Raw genomic sequence first — 7,378 nt, 5'->3', positions numbered from 1 at the left:
ATGATGTTAACCCTGCAGGGGTGTACTTCTTCACACACGCTCTCACCACTTACCGTCGTTTACACGACATGTACTCGGCAACCTTCAAGCGGAAGCCCAACGTGGGTGTCGGCCACGGCCTACCTAAACACTCGAGTCTCTAGTCCAGGTTTATCGCCTATTCGGGTTCCATCCATGAGGAGATCCGGCCGGAGTTTCACTCACAGCCCCAAACGATGTGAACAGGGTTCCGTGACACCAAACGGGCGCCCGGTATACCCGGCCACGTGCCTACCGCATCACAGCCCACCCCTCCGGTCAGCGCTGCCCACGGCCTCCAGCATACTACAAACACCAGAAACTACTTGCAACTCCTGGACAGAGGACAAGGGTGATCAAGAAGCCGAGAGGGTCCATTGGTTTCGGGCCCAATGCGTGGTAGTAGCTGAATCATGGATCACAAACACAGAACTCACTTCCTGAGGACGGCTGCAATGAGACAACCCACCATGTACTCCTACATGGCCTCTCACCGCTACCTTTACCAAATCTTGTTCACACACTTAGCTCACACACAGTAGGACATGTTCACACGCCTCTGATTCATCCCCGATGAATCAGACCTGACTCAACTCTAAGCAGTAGCAGGCATGACAAACAAGCATGAATGAGTAGGCACAACAGGGCTCAAACAACTCCTACTCATGCTAGTGGGTTTCATTTATTTACTGTGGCAATGACAGGTCATGCAAGGATAAAGGGGTTCAGCTACCGCAGCAAGTAACAGATGAATCGGTGTTGTCCTAATGCAGTAAAAGAGAGCAGGAGCGAGAGAGTGGGATTTTATCGGAATGAACAAGGGGGTTTTGCTTGCCTGGCACTTCTGAAGATAACATTGAGTCTTCATCAGTGTCAATGATCACAACGTCGGAACATCGTCTACCGGGAGGGAACAGATACCGGCAACAAAGAAGAAATACAATCAATGCAATGCACAATATGATGCATGCTCATGACATGGCAATATGAATGTGTTTTGAGCTAATGCAACTAGCAACAGATTAAATGAAGTTGGTTTGAATACAAGATTCAAATCCAAACTCCATATGTGATTATTCAAATGCCATTTAATTGATTTGTGCTAAACAGCAGCTATAAGTTGTTCTAACATGCATGAAAATGGTACAGATGGATTCCTTGAATTTTTCTGATAATTTTTCATATATAATTTATTTAATTTGGAGTTACGGTTGAATTTCTATGATTTTTAGAAGTTTTTACAATTTTCTGGAATTTCCTGAATATTTATAAAATGAACTAAATTCCAGAAAAGGAATATTGCGTCAGCATGGTGTAAGGCTGAGGTCAGCAGGTCAACTGGGTCGCCCAGGGTCAAACCTGACGTGTGGGGGCCACACGTCAGTGACGCAGGTTAGACAGGGGGGGTTAGTTTAGTTTAATTAAAGATTAGGGCACTAGGGCCCACATGTCAGTGTCAGGGGGTTAGATTAGGTGGTGATTAGCATTAAGCTAATCACCTGATGGCAGGGTCCACCTGTCATGGACCCAGGGGAGGTCAAACCCCTGGTCAGTAGGGTCAATCCCGCTGGCGTCTCGACGCCGGCGAGGCCCGGGACGGTGGCGGCCATCGGAAACACGCTACAGGGCACGGGCGAGGCCGTGCTTGGGCTCGTTGGAGAGCCCTTGCTCCCGCGCGTCGAACGGTGCGGTTGCTGGGTCGTGGGGAGGCCGGAGCTGGGTGTTCGGCCAACAGCGGGTTAGGCGATGCAGGGCGCTAGGGGAGGCGTTGGTGCGTGCTACGTGCTCCTGGTGAGGTGTGGAGCACGGTGGTGTGCCCGACTTCAAGCCACAGTGGCTCTGGCCACGACGGCGACGAGGCACGGCAACGGCGAGCTTCGGCCGTGGTGGAAGATGGAGCTAGGGGACGGGAACAGGGGAAGCGAGCAAAGAGGAGGCAGCAGGAGCTCACAGGGAGAACGATGAGGTGGTCAGCGAGCTCGGGGGCGTCTTTGGTGCTGCGAATCGAACGGCGGCGATCGCCGGCCGTGGCGATGAAGATGGTGGTGATGGCGGCGTTGCAGTGCGTCCGTGGCGTCGTGGCTTGTCGAGGAGGTCGGGGACGTCGAGACGGAGCTCGCAGGCACAGCGAGGGGTCGAGGGGGAGACGGTGGCCGCGGTGTTACGGTGGAGCGGCTGCGGCTGCGCTCGGGCTCGAGAGGGAGAGGGAGCGGAAGAGGGGAAGAGTTCGGGAGAGAGTGAGAGAGTTCCAGGGGGGTGGCGTGGCACGCATGGAGGCGTCCGGGGTGTCGAGGTGGAGCGGCAAGCAGGAGGTGGCCGGGGCGTGCGCCGGCCACGCGCCTGTGCCTACTGGCGCGAGGAGGAAGGCGACAGGGGGGGGGGAAGTGGAGATGGGCTGGGCCGTGCTGCTGGGCCAGGTGGGCTACCAGGTGAGCGCCAGGTAGTCCTTATCTCTCTTTCCATTTCTGTTTTTATTTATCTATTTTGTTCTGTGTTGTTTTAGTTTAGTAAAATACTAAACCATTTTATAAAATCCTGAAAATAGTTATGTGGCTAGAGTTAAAATATACCAAACCACATAAAATGTTCCAGTAATTATTGGACATATATTATTTATATATCAAATATATATCCAATGCAAATAGCTATTTATTTAATTCAAAGGCCCAAAATAATTAACTCTGAGATACCAAAAATATTGTTTTGAGTTTTACCTCTTTGCAATATTTTCAGAGACTAAGAGGAACATTTTCTTGGACTTCTTTGAGGAGATTTTAATGTTGATCATTTTTAGAAGGTTTCTGAGGCTTTGAAAATTCCTCAATTCAAATTTCATTTAAATTAAAACATGATGCTCACATGAGGTCTAGCCTAGTGCATAACAGGACCAGGGGTGTGACATTTAGGTACATTGCAAAAGATCCACACTTCGACTCTTTCTGCATATGGGGCAATGAGATATTCATGAACCAGCATCAAGTAAGGAAACTGATAAAGATTTTTATTAAAATGGGTCAAAAGATGTCAATCAAACTATTTGTTAACACTTTATGCAAGACAATAGTGAGCTGCGAGATGGTAAGTAAGAACCCTGTAGCCTTTTTTTTACTACCCGTAATGAGTTGTGTTAGTTGACAATGTCTGAATCTTTTTTCCTTTGCAGTGGATCCTGAAGCAGTTTACTCAAGATTACCTCTCAAACTACATGATTGGCGGCCGACCATCACAAGGGGTTGGACTAAAGTCGTGCGTGCCTTCTGCATCCAGGAGAGCACAATAGGGCCATTCTGCTTCACCTTGTTCAGCAACTAGAATGTCTGTCGCCTCTTTCTTTTCCATCTGTAATAGTACAAGTACAGAACCCTAGTTCATCATTCTTTATTTGGTGCTTATATAATTCTTAAACAAATGTACCTGTATCGAATAATGCATTGCTTGTTTCAACCTAATGAATATGAATAAAGATATAGCCTACTTTCAAGTTTAAACTAGGTACAATTTTAAATAGAAGCAATTAAATTAGGGTGAAATTACGGTGTGCAAGTCATTACGGCGCACACGGTTAATAAAGCACAGTGTGTGCAATATACATCATAATCTGACACGGTTCACAGAGAGGAAACGTGTGTAACAATGCACACAGTTGCCGTTTGCAAAGCGTGTGTGATGCCAGACACTATCACATACGATGCAGGAAAACTAAATGTGTGTGATTGTCTACCTAACGTACATGGTTTAAAATCATGAACTGTTTGTGATGTGCTAGGAATCGTAAACGTAGAGCCAGTTTGGCACGTGCATGGAAAACTCCCATGCCTGGAATCTGCCTGGTTTTAGGTAAAACCACAAAACTCCGACTGCGATGGCAATGCGAGCACAAACGAGCAGCAAGGATGAAGCGTTTGGGATATTTGAGATATCAGAAACGGTTATATAGGGACAACTTTATGCATCAAGGCACCCTATCCCCGACGGTTTCTGGGTTGTGTGGGAAGGACCCGCTTATCGCGCACACTCAGTTGGCGACGGTTCCAAATGCCGCCGCGGAAAGGGGTTAAAAACCGTTTGTATAGTAGCGACGCGTACCAGTGATAGTGTCATTCTTGAATGTTTTATATGCAATCATATGCAAGTACATATCATTTTTTGAGACTAACCTATTAACCTAGTGTCAACTGCTAATTACTTTTCTTTGCTTGCTTTTGGTTTTCTAGGAAATCAGTACCAAACGAAGTCCAAACCCTATGAAACTTTTTGATGAATTTTTTTGGACAAGAGATACCCTAGAAGCTTCGGGAGGAGACTAGAAGGCAAACGAGGAGATGGCAAGGAAATAGGGCATGCCTAGGGGGTAGGCGCGCCCTGATGGCTTGTGGGCCCCTCGTGGCTCCGTCTGGCCTAATTTCACCTCTATAAATTATCTAAAATCGGAAAACCAACAGAGAGCCACCCAAAATACTTTTTCCGCCACTGCATGTTTTTGTGCTTCCATGATCCCATCTGGAGGCCTTTTTAGGTACTCTATCGGAGGGGGAATCGATCACGAAGGGCTTCTACGTTGACCTTCCTGCCCTTCCGATGATGTGTGAGTAGTTTATCACAGATCTACGAGTCCATAGCTAGTAGCTAGATGGCTTCTTCTCTCTCTTTGATCTTCAATACAATGTTCTCCACGATGTTCCTGGAGATCTATTTTATGTAATCCTCTTCTTCGGAGTGTTTGTTGGGATCCGATGAATTGTGGGTTTATGATGAGATTATTCATGATCTATCCATTTGGTTTGGTCAACTATATTGATTTATCTTGCAATGAGAGAGGTGCTTTGTAATGGGTTCAATCTTGCGGTGATCTATATTCCAGTGACAGAAGGGGACAAGACACATATTTGCATTGTTGCCATTAAGGGGAAAACGACTAGGTTTATTCATATTAGTTGGATTCACTTTGTCTACATCATGTCATCTTGCTTAAGGCATTACTCCGTTTTTCATGAACTTAATACTCTAGATGTTGGGAATCGTCACATGGAAAAACATAAAAATTATACGCGCATGCAATAATCTACCCATGGAGATGCATAGCAACGAGGGGGAGAGTGTTTCTACGTACCCTCGTAGACCATAAGCAGAAGCGTTTCTCAATGCGGTTGATCTAGTCGAACTTCTTCGCGCTTCAACCAATCAAGTACCGAACGCACATAACCTCCGCGTTCTGCACACGTTCAGCTCGGTGACGTCCCTTGCCTTCTTGATCCAGCAAGACGTCGAGGTATCAGATGAGTTCTGTCAGCATGACGGCATGGTGACGGTGATGGTGAAGTGATCCTCGCAGGGCTTTGCCTAAGCACTATGAAAATATGACCGGGGGTGTAAATAGTGGAAGGGGGCGCCGCACACGGCTAAACAATTGTCTGGGGTGTGCTAGGCTCCCCCCATATATATAGGTGTGAGGGGGAGGGGAGAGGCCTGGAGGCGCCCCAAGTAGGACGGAATCCTACTTGGGCTCCTCCCAAGCCGCGCGCCCCCTACCATATATATCGGAGGGGGGAAAGAGAGGGGGAGAGGGAAGCAAGTGGGAATCCTATTCCTCTCTTTCCTTTCCCTTCCCCTCTTTCTTCTCCTCCTTGGTTGGCCCATATGGGAGGCGCACCAGCCCCTTGTGACCGGTGCGTTTCCCCTTTTGGCCCATAAGGCCCCATATCTTTTGCCGGGGGTGCCCGGAACCCCTTCCGGTGACACGATAAACACCCGGTAGCCCCCAAAACACTTCCGGTGTCCGAATACTATCGTCCTACATATCAATCTTTACCTCTCGACCATTTCGAGACTCCTCGTCTTGTCCGTGATCTCATCCGAGACTCCGAACAACATTCGGTCACCAAATCACATAACTCATATAATACTATATCGTCATGTTAAGCGTGCGGACCTTACGGGTTTGAGAACTATGTAGACATGACCGAGACACCTCTCCAGTCAATAATTAATAGTGGAACCTGGATGCCCATATTGGCTCCTACATATTCTATGAAGATCTTTATCGGTCGAACCGTTATGACAACACACGTAATTCCCTTTGTCCATCAGTATGTTACTTGCCCGAGATTCGTTCGTCGGTATCTTCATACCTAGTTCAATCTCGTTACCGGCAAGTCTCTTTACTCGTTCTGTAATACATCACCTCGTTACTAACTCCTTAGTCGTTTGCTTGCAAGCTTATGATGTGTATTACCGAGAGGGCCCAGAGATACCTCTCCGATACTCGGAGTGACAAATCCTAATCCCGATCTATGCCAACTCATCAAACACCTTTGGAGATACCTGTAGAGCATCTTTATAATCACTCAATTACGTTGTGACCTTTGATAGGACACAAGGCATGCCTTCGGTATCTGGGAGTTGCCTAATCTCGTAGTCGAAAGAATGTGTATTTGACATGAAGAAAGCAATAGCAATAAAACTGAACGATCATTATGCTAAGCTAACAGATGGGTCTTGTCCATCACATCATTCCCCTAATTATGTGATCCTGTTATCAAATGAAAACTCATGTCCATGGTTAGGAAACCTTAACCATCTTTGATCAATGAGCTAGTCTAGTAGAGGCTCACTAGGGACACGGTGTTTGTTTATGTATTCACACATGTATTAAGGTTTCCGATCAATACAATTCTAGCATGAATAATAAACCTTTATCATGAATAAGGAAATATAAAATAACAACTTTATTATTGCATCTAGGGCATATTTCCTTCAGTAAATGCATGTTGGATAGCGGTCGATGAGTGGAGTAATAGTAGTAGATTTAGGTAGGAGTCGGACTACTTGTCTCGGACATAATGCCTATATACATGATCATTGTCTTGAATATCGTCATAACTATGTGCTTTTCTATCAATTGCCCAACGATAATTTGTTTACCCATGGTATGCTTTTTGTTCGAGAGATAAGCCTCTAGTGAAAACTATGACCCTGGGTCTACTTTTATCATATATAAAATCCAAAAATACCTTACTGCAATTTATTTACCGTATTTTATTTTATGTTGTATTTAGCCATTTATCACTATCATATTTGATCCTTACAAATAACCGCGAAGAGGATTGACAACTACTTGATCGCGTTGGGTGCAAATATTTGCTATTTTGTGTGTAGGTGCTGTTAACGAGGTTTCACGTCGTTCTTCTACTAAATTGATAACCTTGGTTCTTAACTGAGGGAAATACTTATCTCTACTATACTGCATCATCCTCTCCTCTTCGAGAAAATCCCAATGTAGCTTACAAATAGCAACGACGTACAATCGGAGAAAAAAGAAGACTAGTATGCTGTTTATATGTTTTTTGTATCGGCCATTCTA

Source organism: Triticum dicoccoides, chromosome 2B, assembly GCF_002162155.2.
Source record: "Triticum dicoccoides isolate Atlit2015 ecotype Zavitan chromosome 2B, WEW_v2.0, whole genome shotgun sequence".
Classification (NCBI taxonomy): domain Eukaryota; kingdom Viridiplantae; phylum Streptophyta; class Magnoliopsida; order Poales; family Poaceae; genus Triticum; species Triticum dicoccoides.
The sequence above is the reverse complement of the archived record's forward strand: the minus strand, read 5'-3'. Positions refer to the sequence as shown.